Here is a 13,802-nt window from a genome sequence, read left to right as displayed (position 1 = left end):
TTTTCACCTTTTCGATAGCTGCATCAATTCTTTTACTTATGATATTATCAATCTTGATATATTTGACGTCATTGGATTTGACCCCTTTAACAACATAACTTCTCATATAGAATTTCGCATCCGCAAAGTGTGTCTCCACTTCGGTGAAAGGATTATCATCTGCAACTATCTTTCTTTCAATTCGACCTTCAAGATATTTCAAACATTGATAGTAAGAAGATGAGACAATTCTATTCTCATGTACCCAAGGCATGCCAAGTAATATGTTATATGATGTCTTTGCGTCAATCACATGCATCCATGTGCTTGATCGCAAATCTCCCATGTGGATCTCTAATTTAATAGAGCCTATGGACCTCTGCCCACCTTGATTAAATCCTTGTATCAACAGACGACTTTCACTAAGTTCCCAGTCGTGATGCCAAGTTCCTTCAATGTGTGGATAGGCAAAATGTTGACTCCAGATCCTTCATCTATTAAGATTTTATTTATCTTCTTCTCTAGCACATGACCCACCATATACAAAGGACGATTATGTAGTGTTTCACCAAATAGAAGATCGTTATCCGTAAATGTGATTTTAGTATCACAGACATGTGATTCTTGGGAAGAAAGTTCAATAGATTTTTTAGAAGATGAAAGAGACATCATTTCTGAGATTTCCCTTGTTTCTTTTTCTTCTTCCCCTGGAGACACTTTTGGTGAGGACTCATTCGTTGTTCCTTCTTTTACAGTAGGAGGCACCTTCATTGTTTGTTCTTTATCCACATTGAAACATGATGCCTCGACATTGCCTTGATTAAACTTTGTGTCGAATGAGCTTGGCGAGAATTCCTCTAGAGTCACAAGAGGTCGAGGTTTTTGGTAGTGATGCACTTCAACCTTTGCCCTTTTGGGGCGCTTAATTGATTTTTGCTTCTCTAATTTCTTCACCATTTTTCCTCTAACCGGTTGCTCAGATAATTCTTTTCGTAAGCTTGACTTGTTGCGTCTTCGCCTAATTACAAGAATTCAACCCTCATCACCATCTAAGTCAACGTCCTGGTCTACCGGCTCTTCTTCATGCTTTTCAGAGATATATATTTGGACCGGATCCAGTGACCCAAACGTGATAGAGGTATGGTTAGAACTAGCCTTCTCATCATCAAGGATAATTTTATTTTCGTTAGCCAATCGCATCACTCTATCCTTAAAGACAAAACATTTTTCAAGAGGATGACTCACAAGTCTATGATACTTGCAATAATTTGGGTCATCAGTTTTTGCAGCTTCATCGGGTCGCTTCATCTCTGGCAAGTCAATGAGCTTTAACTCAAGCAATTCATCAAAATTTCAGAAACGTCAGAATCCAAGAAAGGATACTTTTTTCCTTGCATCTCCCTTAGCGTCGACTTTTGATTTGAACGTGTTTGGAAAGTCGTTCTTACATTTTGTTTTACGCCCTCATTCGTGGTGAACTTTGCGGGTGACACATTTACACTTATGGATTCTTTGTTGTCATTTCTTAGCAGAAACTTGCTCCATCTTTTGGGTTTCTACTTGTCCCTTCCTTTGCAAGGATCATGGACAATAATCATATCTTTTCCGGCAGATGTCATGCTCAACTCCATATCATGAGCGCAAGTAGCTAAATCCTCAAAAGATTTTGGTTTTATTCCTTGCAAGATGTAAAAGAGTTCCCAGTGCATTCCTTGAATACACATTTCGATTGCAGAAGCTTCACTAAGCCTGTCCTTACAATTTAGGCTCGCGTTCCTCCATCGATTTATGAAATCTATGACCAGTTCATCCTTCCTTTGGCGAGTATTCGTGAGTTCTACCATGCTCACTGTGCGCCTTGTGCTATAGAAGCGATTGAGAAACTCATGTTCTAGTTGCTCCCAACTATCAATAGAGTTAGGTTCGAGATCCGTGTACCAATCAAAGGCATTTCCTTTTAGAGAACGGACAAACTGTTTGACAAGATAGTCTCCATATGTTCCAGCATTATTACATGTCTCCACGAAGTGTGCGACATGTTGTTTCGGATTTCCTTTTCCCACAAATTGTTGAAATTTGGGAGGTTGATAACCAACATGCATTTTAAAATTATCAATCCTAGCAGTGTATGACTTAGCATACATATGAGAAGACTTGGTGGAGACTTCATACTTATCTTTGATAGTTCCTTCAATAAACTCCTTCAAGCGATCGAGTGGGATCATTCCTTCAGAAGAAACTGGCATCTCTTTAACAAATGGGGCTTTCTTAGCAGGATCTTCGATTTCTTGAACTTCAATGCCCTTTCCAGGTGCATGGCTCGCATCTCCATCTAAAAGTCCTTCTATCCTGTCCATCAACTTGTCAATTCGAGATTCTTGGTGTTGTACATGCTTCGTCAATCCTTCAACCAACTTCGTCAGATTTGTGAGTTGTTCCTCATAAGAGGAAGCAGCAGTCACCATCGTTTGCATGATCATCGGAGATGCAAGAGAGTAACATGGATTGTCGTGTAAGTTAATTTTCAGTGGACTCACATTACGCGATATACGTGGAGATGATTCACAAGTTGAATCACAGTTCTCCCTTGTGGTAGAGTTCTTAGAACCATATTGCTCAAGTAGAGCCAATGTCTTCTTGATCTTTTCAGCAACACTACTTCCTCTTTCTAGAGAATTTGTGGAGGAACTTGCTCCTTTTGGAGTCGAAGACCCAAAAATAGGAGTTGACGCACACGACACTTGAAGCGTTTGTTTTCCTAATGTAGCAGCCTTGCTTCTCGTAACAACTCCAAAACTTCCAAAGGTAACACCAAGGATGTCTTCAACTTCAGTAGAGAACTTGGATCTAGTGACCTTAGAGGCGATTGATTGAGAGTTGTTGTTCATGGAAGTCATCTTGATATTCTTTAACGTTTGAAAAGTTGAAATGAGAGGTAGAGATTGTCCCACTGGGCGTGCCAGAATTTGTAGACAATAAAATCCGCGTCAAGAAAACAATAATCAAGAACGGAAAATTATAGCAACAATCAATTTTATTATTTCAAATGCGAGTGTTACAATCTCTATAATTCCTCTGAATTCGCCTTTTCAAATATAAATTCAAGGGCTTTAAATCTTGTTCTTGAATCTATGATTAACTTGAACTTGAACTTTATCTTGATCTTGACTTTTATTTGAACTCAAGGGCTTTGAGCTTGTTCTTGAATTCGGTGGTCTTGATCTTGATCGTTCTTGAACTTGAATGCTTGAATTCTTAAACTTGTAGCTTTGTAGAGAATTAAATGGCGTTTGTACCACAGAGTTTCTCTAGCTTCTCGTTTAGAATTTTCTCTCCCTTTTCTGAATTATGAGGACCCCTATTTATAGTTTTAGAATAGAGGAGTTGCGATTGGAATAGGATTCCGTTCAGCCAATCAGATTTAAGTGACATGGCATTTGGGCTTTATGGAGTGGACTTGTCATCTTTGACGCATGTCATGATTCTATTGGTTTTCTTATTTGATTTGGCATGCCACATCATCTGCACACGTGGCGCCAAGATGGGCTCTAGAATGAGATGAGATTGGATTTAACAAATTGGGTTCATCCAATGCCGCCCAAATCAATTAATTTAGACTTTAATTAAATCCATATTTATTGGACTTAAATATTTAACTCAATTATATCAATCCACAATATTTTTTTGGATTAATATATTTATGAATTCAATATAATCCGAATCATTTTATAAATTTATATTTAATAAATTTTAAATGATTACAAGGAGTACTAAAGAAAATTATTTCGAATGAATTCTAAATATTATATTTTTGTTAACTTGAAATCTACGTATAAAAATAAAAAGAAATAAATGCAAACAGTTTCTTTGAAATTTTGCACACACAGTAGACATCATATAAATAGTAAATATATATAATGTTATTCTTGCAATCAAAATATAACCAGAAACAAAAAAAAAATACTGAAAGGAAAAATTATCGTTCCAGCCCATAAAAAAATTGTGTTTCTTTAGAGAATTTAATCCCCTCATACAGTTTGAATTAATGTTTTAAAATGTTTAATTTTATACAAATTTAAGTATCTACTTACGCATTCAAAAGTAAAGAGCATAGATTTCAGCAGTGGCAGATCCAGGAATTTAACAAAGGGTATCCAGAATAGCAACTTGTTATGTTAAGAATGTCCAAATATGTCATTTAATTATTTAATGTATATATATATATATATATATATATATATATATATATATATATATATATATATATAAAAGTAAAAATATTAGACTGAGCTACGAATATCTCGCCTTTTTTAGGAGATTCAAGCCCACTGCAATATAATCTACAACGATCCAGCAATATCACTCTTGACTTATCCCCTCCAGGATACAACTATTCAACAACGTCATATAATTCAAGCAACTCTAGGTTTAGGTGAAGAGTTTAAATAAAAGCTTCACAAAAAAAAAAAACACCTTCCTTCGACATATTATTACTCTCTCTTATATAGTGAATTAGTTGAAGACTTCGAATATTGGAGTCCGAAGCATAAAGGGTACAAAATATTAACAAAAAATTTAAAACGGTATATAAAATTTTATATCAACCAAAACGGCAAAATCGCTACATCAACAGCGATTTACTCCACCGGAAAAAGCAAAATCACTGCTGCCTCTGCAGCGATTTTGCAAAATGTTATTTTTTTTAAATAAAATAAAATAAAACGCTGCCAAGGAAGCGATTTAATTTTTTTAAAAAAAATATGGAAATCGCTGGCAATGGCAGCGATTTAAAAAAAAATTAAAAATGTTAATCGCTCAGTTTTTTTATTTAAAAAAATTATAAATCGATGAGCGATTAACATATTTTTAAAAAAAATTAAAATGTTAAATCGCTGCCTTGGCAGCGATTTACCTTATTTAAAAACAAAAAATAAATAAAATCGCTGACTTGGCAGCGATTTTTTTTAAAAAAAATCACATTTTGCAAAATCGCTGCAGAGGCAGCGATTTTGCTTTTTTCGATGGAGTAAGTCGCTGTTGATGCAGCGATTTTGCCGTTTTGGTTAATATAAAACTTTATATACCGTTTTGGAATTTTTGTTAATATTTTGTACCCTTTAGGCTCCGAACTTTCGAATATTGTTCTTAGTCTCAACTCTCTCTTTTTCAGTATAATAATCTCAATATAATACTTTTCATCTTTCCTTACAATATTTCTTTTGTACGTCTCTTCTCCACAACACAAAGTAAAACCTTCACTATTTATAGGTGAGGAATTCTTCCTTTCAATACTAAGAAGATAATGAGATAGTAAATTGGGTAGAGGAATGACCCAAAAGTTAAACAAGTTACAAACATAATGAGGTAGAATAATAAGTGAATAATGGATGAAATGAAGAGTCGATGGTTAGAAGAATAATAAACACATTCTTGTCATTTTATACTTAATAACATATGCACTTAATATTTTTATTTTAATATTAAAGTGCATAAACATCACTATAAAATATATCAAAACATCATCAACAAAACATTAAGAGTAAAAAAAATCACCGAAAAGGCCAATGAAATTTGTTCAGAATCCCATGTAGACAAACTAGATATGCTACCCACTAAATTCGGCGTTCTAGAATCATTGAAACCATCAAAAATATGAATTTGAGGTCTCCTTGATCCGACACCCATTTAAGCCACAATAAACTAACTTTCATCCGAAAATATCAAAATGCCCTTGGAAACTTCAAAAATTGAAACAAGATCTTACCTAAACCTAAAATTACGTCTTGAATCCAACAGAATCAATAAAAATTTAATATGAGCGTCTGAATTTCGAATATTGACTAAAGACAACTCTTGACCTAAATTCACTTCAACCTCCAATTGAAGGACTAAAATTCATATTAAGACTTTGAAATTGAAAACGACAACACTCCGGGATTAAATTTCATATTTAGAGTTAATGGAACTGAAAGAATTATATTCCAACATTAATAGCTTTGAATGTTAACTAAAGTCACTTGTATCAACTTAATCTAAAACTTTCAAAAATCTCTACTTTTCGATCTCACCACAAAATTAACCTCATAAACAAATCAAATACAACTCGATAGAACTAACAGAACGATAAAATGATAATTTCCATAAATTTCCGAAAATGACACTTAGGGTCAATATGAAAACAACTTATCAATATATATTTTTACGTCAACTACATATTATTAGTAATATTTTATTTATAAACTAATTTCCACACTTAAACTTACATGTTATTAATTTATAGATGGTCAGTTTAATGAGCTTTTAATATCATTTTGGAGTCGAATGATCATAGCTATAGTTGGTCAACATTTTGTATTGTTTGGTTGATCAAAATAAAATTATTTTTGATAATAAATTATTTTAACTATGATAAATATTATAACACTTCAAATGTGATGGTGAATTGAAAAAGATAACACTAATTAGTATCTTGAATACTAAATAAATTTTGATGTTGTTGACAAATTTTATGTCTACTATTTTTCTTATTATTTATAATTAAAAGTAAAGCCTCTAAAAAATTTCAAGAAGTACCCTAACGCAGAAATTTATAACTAAAAGCAAGTAAAATAAATAAAAAATAATGAATAAAAATTATTTGACTCTTAAATAGTTGAATATAAGATTAAAAAATAGTACATTCATAAAAATAATTTGTAATTGTGCGTGCAAGTTTTGACTTGATTAATCTTTCAACATCAAAGCATAAGATTTTTTTCTTATAAGAAATTAGATTTATTAATAAAGAGAAATAACACATATAAACTAGATATCAAATCGAGAAAATCTGATCTTGAAGTGTATATATATATAAGGATATTCATATTTATTAGTTAACTTTTTCTTTAATTTTTTAAAGCTAATTTGAAAAAACTATTGATTCCACAATATATTTTTTCCAGTATAATTGCACAAGGGGCTTGTTTTTACTAAAAATCAACCCAAAAATATTTGGTTGGGTTGTAGTAAGCCCAAAAGGCAGAAACATAAAGAATGAAAAAGCATTAAAAAGGGTGTGGGGTGGCGTGGGGGTGGGGGGATTTTCAAAATATTAATATTTTAGTATTTAATGGAGGTATTATGTAAACGATTTCAATATTTAGTGATAATGTCAAAATTTTATTTTATTATGTATGTTAATTATATTTTAATTATTTGATTTAATTATAAAGAATACAGAAATTATATAACAAACAGGAGCGATTTAGGGGAGAGAAATTTTTTAAAAAGTAACAGAAGCTTAAAATTCTCACCTATCAATTACAACATATTCAAAAATTGAGGAATAACTCTATCCATTATTCATGATGGTGATCAATTACAAAAAATTTCTGGCGAGATTTATGTTTTGAAAAAGCAACTGGAGAAAAACTTTTTTGAAAAGAAACACGATAGAAAAGTCAAAAAATACATACAGTCAGGTATTTGTTAGTTAATTAATCCTTATATGTTAGTAATTGATTATAATCTGATGCGATTTTCTTTGTATAATTATTAATCATATGTATTTGCGTTTTGAATTTTATGTATTTTGAACGATGCAATTATCATTATTTTTCTGGGTTTGTTGACTTTGTTTGGTTTGCGAATACAAATATACTGATTTATTGTAAAAATAAAAACAATTCTGATTTGAATTTGTTTTGTAATTTTTGTATAAAATATTGTATATCCAACAGAATACATATGTGATGCATCACAATTTTATAAAAGGAATCATGTTCGAATCATATATTCGAATTACTAGTGTAACTATATTGTTTTGTATTCTGGATACAAATTAATGGTAACATCTTAATTTTTGTATTTAGTATTGACTTTGTGTATTATTATTTTTTTTACTACAAAGCATATATGGGGAGCATTAGTTTTATAATTATGCATTCTGGACATTGGACTGAAGATAATTGTTATGTTGATTAAGCAAATGAGGCAATTATAACTAAGAATATGCATTGTTGACATAAGTTGTTCATGAGACACACTTCCAGATGGTATTTCAGAATCCATAGTTGGCACATAAGTGCGAGTAGTTGTATTCTTAGTACACAATTTATGTTTCTTCCGCAAAACTTTTGGAAACGCCGCTTTTTTCACAGCTTGTTTCACTATTGGATCAAGTTGTTCAATCCATTCAATTTGATCTGCGACATTTGAGTGCTTCATTCTTAACCTTTTGGCAGGTGATACTGATTGCCCCTTTTTTCTTTTACCTGTAAGCTTCAATGATGCTGGAGGTTCGTTGACAAAATCATCGTCTGAATTCTGTCCAGAAAGTGCTTTGTTCATCAATATCATCATTTGGCTCTAATTGAACACCTTCGTATGAATTTTCAACACCTTTGGGTGGCAACTAGAACAACAATTTCCATCAGAGAAGGGACAATATTCTTTGGTTTAATTTGAACACGAGATTAAACACAATAATTAATGAAATAAAGGATATACATGAAATGAAAACAATTACAACGGTATACTTTCGTTAATTATCCACAATACCTCTCTATTACCATCATAGAATGTGTCTTTCATCAATATTTTGAATCAAGATTTTTCTTCTACTATTTGCCAGTTTAGAATTCGAGGGATACGATCACTGATTTTCCGTGCAAAATTCGTCTGAACCTTATCTATGCACTCATATATCTATATTTGAAGGACAACAAGCATACCACATATTCTATAATATTGCCCATTAGAAGACAAAACCTTGTTGATACTATGTAGCAACCACTCGAATGCTTTTCTACCCCACTGATAATGCATATATCGATTACTTTCAACCAAATCAAAGTGAATTCTAGGAATTCACAATGATCTCTTCTCGCCAGAATACACATACATATGGATGAAATAGAATATTGCAAACTTAATCGCATCATCTTCATTATCAACTCAAACTTTATCATTAAATCTATCAATCAAATCAAATCTACGTATTAACTCATTACTACCAAAGTACTAAACAATAAACCCATTAGGTTCTTCTGTGTTAAACTTGAAATCATCTACAATACCAACACAATTTAATCTAGTAATGAGCGCAAACGTCCTAATTGTAAACTTTAATATAGTTCCATTAACTTTGATGACAAGAGTCTGCTTACTACTAGGGTACTAGCTTCTACTTCTAGTGACATACAACACCTGTGAATTTGACCTTGAGCAACACATTTTCTGATTTTCATATACTGACCAAAACATGTTGTCTCACAAAACTATTTATACTGCTTCGGTGTAAGCTTGACAATCAACTGTGTTTTAATGTCATGATTTACTATGCAGTGAATGTGGGGTACATTTTTTGATAGTTGTTTGCAAGCATAAGTTGTCCCCTGACATATTAAATTCAAAATAATTAAATAATACTAAAATAAAAAAAATGAAAACACTAAAGGAGCAACTCTACTTGTTATAAGTCAAATGAAATGTAAAATTTTTAATTGTATTTTCAATATACTGGAATACAACCACAATTATAATAACACAACAAACACACATGACTAATGAATACAACCTCAACATAGTTACAACGACACACCCCATCGAACAAAAAGACACCAAATTAAAATTGTAAATGTGCACTTAATTTACTTAATATGTATCAATGTGGAAAATAAAAACACATATGGTTCCTAATATGTGGTACATTGACATAGCTAACAAAAAAAAAGAATACAAAATACATTAAATCTATGAAATACAAAAATATATACTAACTATAACAGAATCAAAATTCCATATACACTTCTAAATCTATTATATAATAGTTAATAGCACAATCAAACGCATAATATGTGGTACATTGACATAACTAACACAAAAAAAATCAGAATACAAAATACATTAAATCTATGAAATACAAAAATACATGCTAAATATAATAAAATCAAAATTTCATATATACTTCCAAGTATATTCTATAATAGTAAAAACGCATTGTAACATGCAAGACACATAACATGCAAAAAAAATAAAATACCTCTTCTTCAACAATTGGTCTTCTTCATCTTCATCGTTATGAATTTGTGAGGGATTTTGCACACCGACAGAGTCCTGCAATTTTTTCTGCCGTCTATCGTCCATAGATTTAGAAGCGTAACCTACATTATCCTTTATTTTTTGAGTGAAAAATAGATTAAATGATGGAAAATCAGTAGAAGTTTGATTATTTTGTCCGATACCTCTAGTAACTCTCTTGAAATCATCAATTGAACAGAGAATTTGAATTATCAATCCCTAAAGAGGTTTTAAGAATAACAACAAATCAAAATAGATTTTAAACAATAGTAAAATCAGTAAGCAAATAATAAAGAATATAATAAACATGCATACCGAAATCAATATTAATCTTCAAAATCCAATCTTGAAACGAAATTAAAGGAAAATAATCGAAAATAAAGATATATTGAATCTCAAAATTAGGAGATATTTGATTTGGATTAATCTTAGAGAGAAATTGAAAAAAAACATAATTAGAGGACTTTAATATTTAGCCAATTATTGAAATATAGGGACACATGTAATCTATGAGAGAGAAAACATGAATTGTATCGGAATATTTTTTTATTTTTAAAATAATGACATTTTTGACATGTTTACTAGTATATTAACGTATGGAGTTTATCACCAAATAAGTTGATTTTTTTGACTAGTTAGCTAAATTTTCCTTAACAGAGACCAAACAAAAATGGTCTCATAAAAAAAAAGGACCTATTGTTATATGTGCTACTATATTAATAGGGTTTTAATAGGGTGTTCAACATTTCTCTCCTCAACTTCTCTCGAATGAATAGGTCGATGGTAATGAGGTTTCACAATACGAGTCTGGCTCATGTTTTCTTTGGATGATCAACACTCATGGCCCTTTTTGGTGTGAGTTGTTGTTTTTCCACTTGTAGAAGCAAGACTTTTGGTGATTTCGGATTCTGACCAATTTTTGGCTGAAATTTTACATGAAAATCCGTTAAGATTGTAGTAAGAGTCAATTGGTCTCGAGGGACAAATAAACACATTTTCAAGTACAAATGAAGCAGAAAGCAAGTAAAATAATTTTACTGATTTATGTGCTATAGTCCATGGATTTTAGGTGATTCCTAATTGCGTCTTGTTTCTTGCCAAAATTTTTTATGGACGTATGTCAATACTTTAGTAATGGAGCCAGTTGATTCCGATGGACAAATGAGCGTATTTTTTAGTTCAAACGAGCCCCAAAGTAGGTAAAACTAGATTAAACTTATTTTCCTATACATTAGTCCACAAATTTGGTGATTTTAAATTCCAACTTGTTTTTTACCAAATTTTTTCATGGATGTTTGTTAAGACCGTCATAATGGTACTAGTTTGTCTTATGAGGTAAACGGGCGTATCAAGTTCAAATGATCCCTAAAGCGAGTAAAACACATTTTTATCAATTTTCCTGTCCAATAATATACGATTTTTTTAGTAATTCGAGATTCAAGGTTGTTTTTGGTCGATATTTTCCATGGATATCTGTTAAGACCTTAGTATTATATTCAATTAGTCTGAGGGGCAAACAAACACATTTTTAAATTCACACGAGCCTTAAAAGTAGGTAAAATAAGATTTTATCAATTTTTCTGTGTTTAATAGATTTTTGGTAATTCGGGATTTCAACTTGTTTTTGGCCGAATTTTTTCATGTACGCCTGTTAAGACCTTAGTAATGGAGTCTGTTGATCCTGAGGGGCAAACATGCATATTTTCAAATTGAAACGAGACCTAAAGCAGGTAAAACTAGATTTACAGTGTGTTATAGTCCAAATTTTTGGTGATTTGTGATTCCAGCTAGTTTTTTGCCAGAATTTTCCATGGAGGCCCGTTAAGACCTTAGTAATGGAGCTAGTTGGTCACAAGGGGTAAACATGCGCATTTTCAAGTTCAAACAAGTCCCAAAGCAGGTGAAACAATATTTTACCGAATTTTAATGTGCTAGTCCATGCATTTTTGGTGGTCCAGTATTTCGGCTTGATTTTACCTGAAATTTTTTCATGCACGTTCATTAAGACTTTATGATGAAGCCACTCAGTCCCGAGGGGCAAACAAATACATTTCAAGTTCATTCGAGCCCAAAGTAGAAAAATAAGATTTTACTGATTTTCGTGTGCTACAAACCATGGATTTTTGTGATTCGAGATTCTGTTTTATTTTGCCTAAAATATTTCATGGACATCCGTTAAGACCTTAGTAATGGATCTAGTTGGTCCAGAGGGTAAAATAGACGCATTTTTTAAGTTCAAACGAGCTCCAAAACAAGTAAAATAAGATTTTACCAATTTTTCGTTAACTGTAGTCCATGATTTTTGGTTATTCGGGATTCTAGGCTTGTTTTTTGCTAAATTATTTCATAAAGATTCTAGGCTTGTTTTTTGCTAAATTATTTCATGGACGTCTGTTAAAACTTTAGCAATGGAACCAGTTGGTCCCGAGGGACAAACAAGTGCATTTTCAAGTTCAAACGAGCCCTAAAGCACGTAAAACTAAATTTTACAAATTTTCGTGTGCAGTCCACATTTTTATGGTGATTCGTGATTCAGACTTGTTTTTTTCATCCATTAAGACCTTAGTAATGGAGCTAGTTGGTCTCGAGGGGAAAACAAACACATTTTCAAGTTCAAACGAGCACAAAAGCAGGTAAAATAAGATTTTACCAATTTTTGTGTGGTATAGTCCATTGATTTTTGGTGATTTGAGATTCGAGACTTGTTTTTGGCTGAAATCTTTTATGGTCGTCCGTTAAAATATAAATAATTGAGCTAGTTAATCTCGAGGGAGAAATAAGCACATTTTAAGTCTAAACGAGTCTCAAAACAGGTAAAACCAAATTTTACTGATTTTTGTGTGCTATATTCCATGAATCTTTAGTGATTCAAAATTTCGACATGTTTTTGGCTGAAAATTTTCATGGACGTCTGTTAAGACCTTAGTAAATATGCATTTTTTCAAGTTCAAACGATCCCCAAAGAAGTTAAAACAAGACCTTATCGATTTTTCTGTACTGTAATCCATGAATTTTTAATAATTTGGGATTCTGGCTTGTCTTTGGCCGAAATTTTACATAAACGTCTGTTAAGACTTCAGTAATGGAGTTAATTTGTCCCAAGGCGCAAACATACAACAATTTCAAGTTCAAACGAATCTCAAAGTAGGTAAAATAATATTTTCTCAATTTTTTGTGTGCTATAGGTTATGAATTTTTGGTGATTCATAGTTCTGACTTGTTTTTTGCCAAAACTTTTCATGGATATCCATTAAGACTTTAGTAATGGAGCTAGTTGGTCCTGAGAGGCAGACATGCATATTTTCAAGTTCAAACAAGCCCAAAAGCAGGTAAAACCAATTTTTGCTGATTTTTGTGTCAATGCCCACGAACTTTTGGTGATTCGAAATTCATGTTTGTTTTTTGCCTAAATTTTTCATGGACGTCCTTTAAAACCTTAGTAATGGAGTTAGTTGGTCTTGAGAGAAAAATAAATGTATTTTCAAGTTCAAACGAACCTTAAAACATGTACAATTTTTCTCGATTTTCATGTGCTATAATCCATGAATTTTTGGTGATTTGGGATTCTGGCTTGTTTTTTGTCAAAATTTTTCATGTACGTCCGTTAAGACCTTAGTAACAGAGTCATTTGGTCCCAAGGGGCAAACAGACGCATTTTCAAGTTCAAATGAGCCCCAAAGTGGGTAAAACCATTTTTAAAAATCAATTTTGTGTACTATAGTTCATATATTTTTGGTAATTTGGGATTCCAGCTTGTTTTTCAT

General features: G+C 31.9%; 1 long non-coding RNA gene across 1 annotated transcript; it reads left to right on the top strand.

Annotated features, from left to right (window-relative positions):
- Window positions 1-7,290: 7,290 nt before the first annotated feature.
- Window positions 7,291-8,582, top strand: LOC109119145 (uncharacterized). The gene is made up of 2 exons (XR_002026362.3): window positions 7,291-7,439; window positions 8,202-8,582. It is a non-coding gene; the product is annotated as an uncharacterized lncRNA (long non-coding RNA).
- The last annotated feature ends 5,220 nt before the right edge of the window (window positions 8,583-13,802 follow it).

The sequence above is a fragment of the Solanum lycopersicum genome, chromosome 12 (genome assembly GCF_036512215.1).
Source record: "Solanum lycopersicum chromosome 12, SLM_r2.1".
Lineage (NCBI taxonomy): Eukaryota > Viridiplantae > Streptophyta > Magnoliopsida > Solanales > Solanaceae > Solanum > Solanum lycopersicum.
This window is presented reverse-complemented; position numbering and strand designations above follow the sequence as displayed.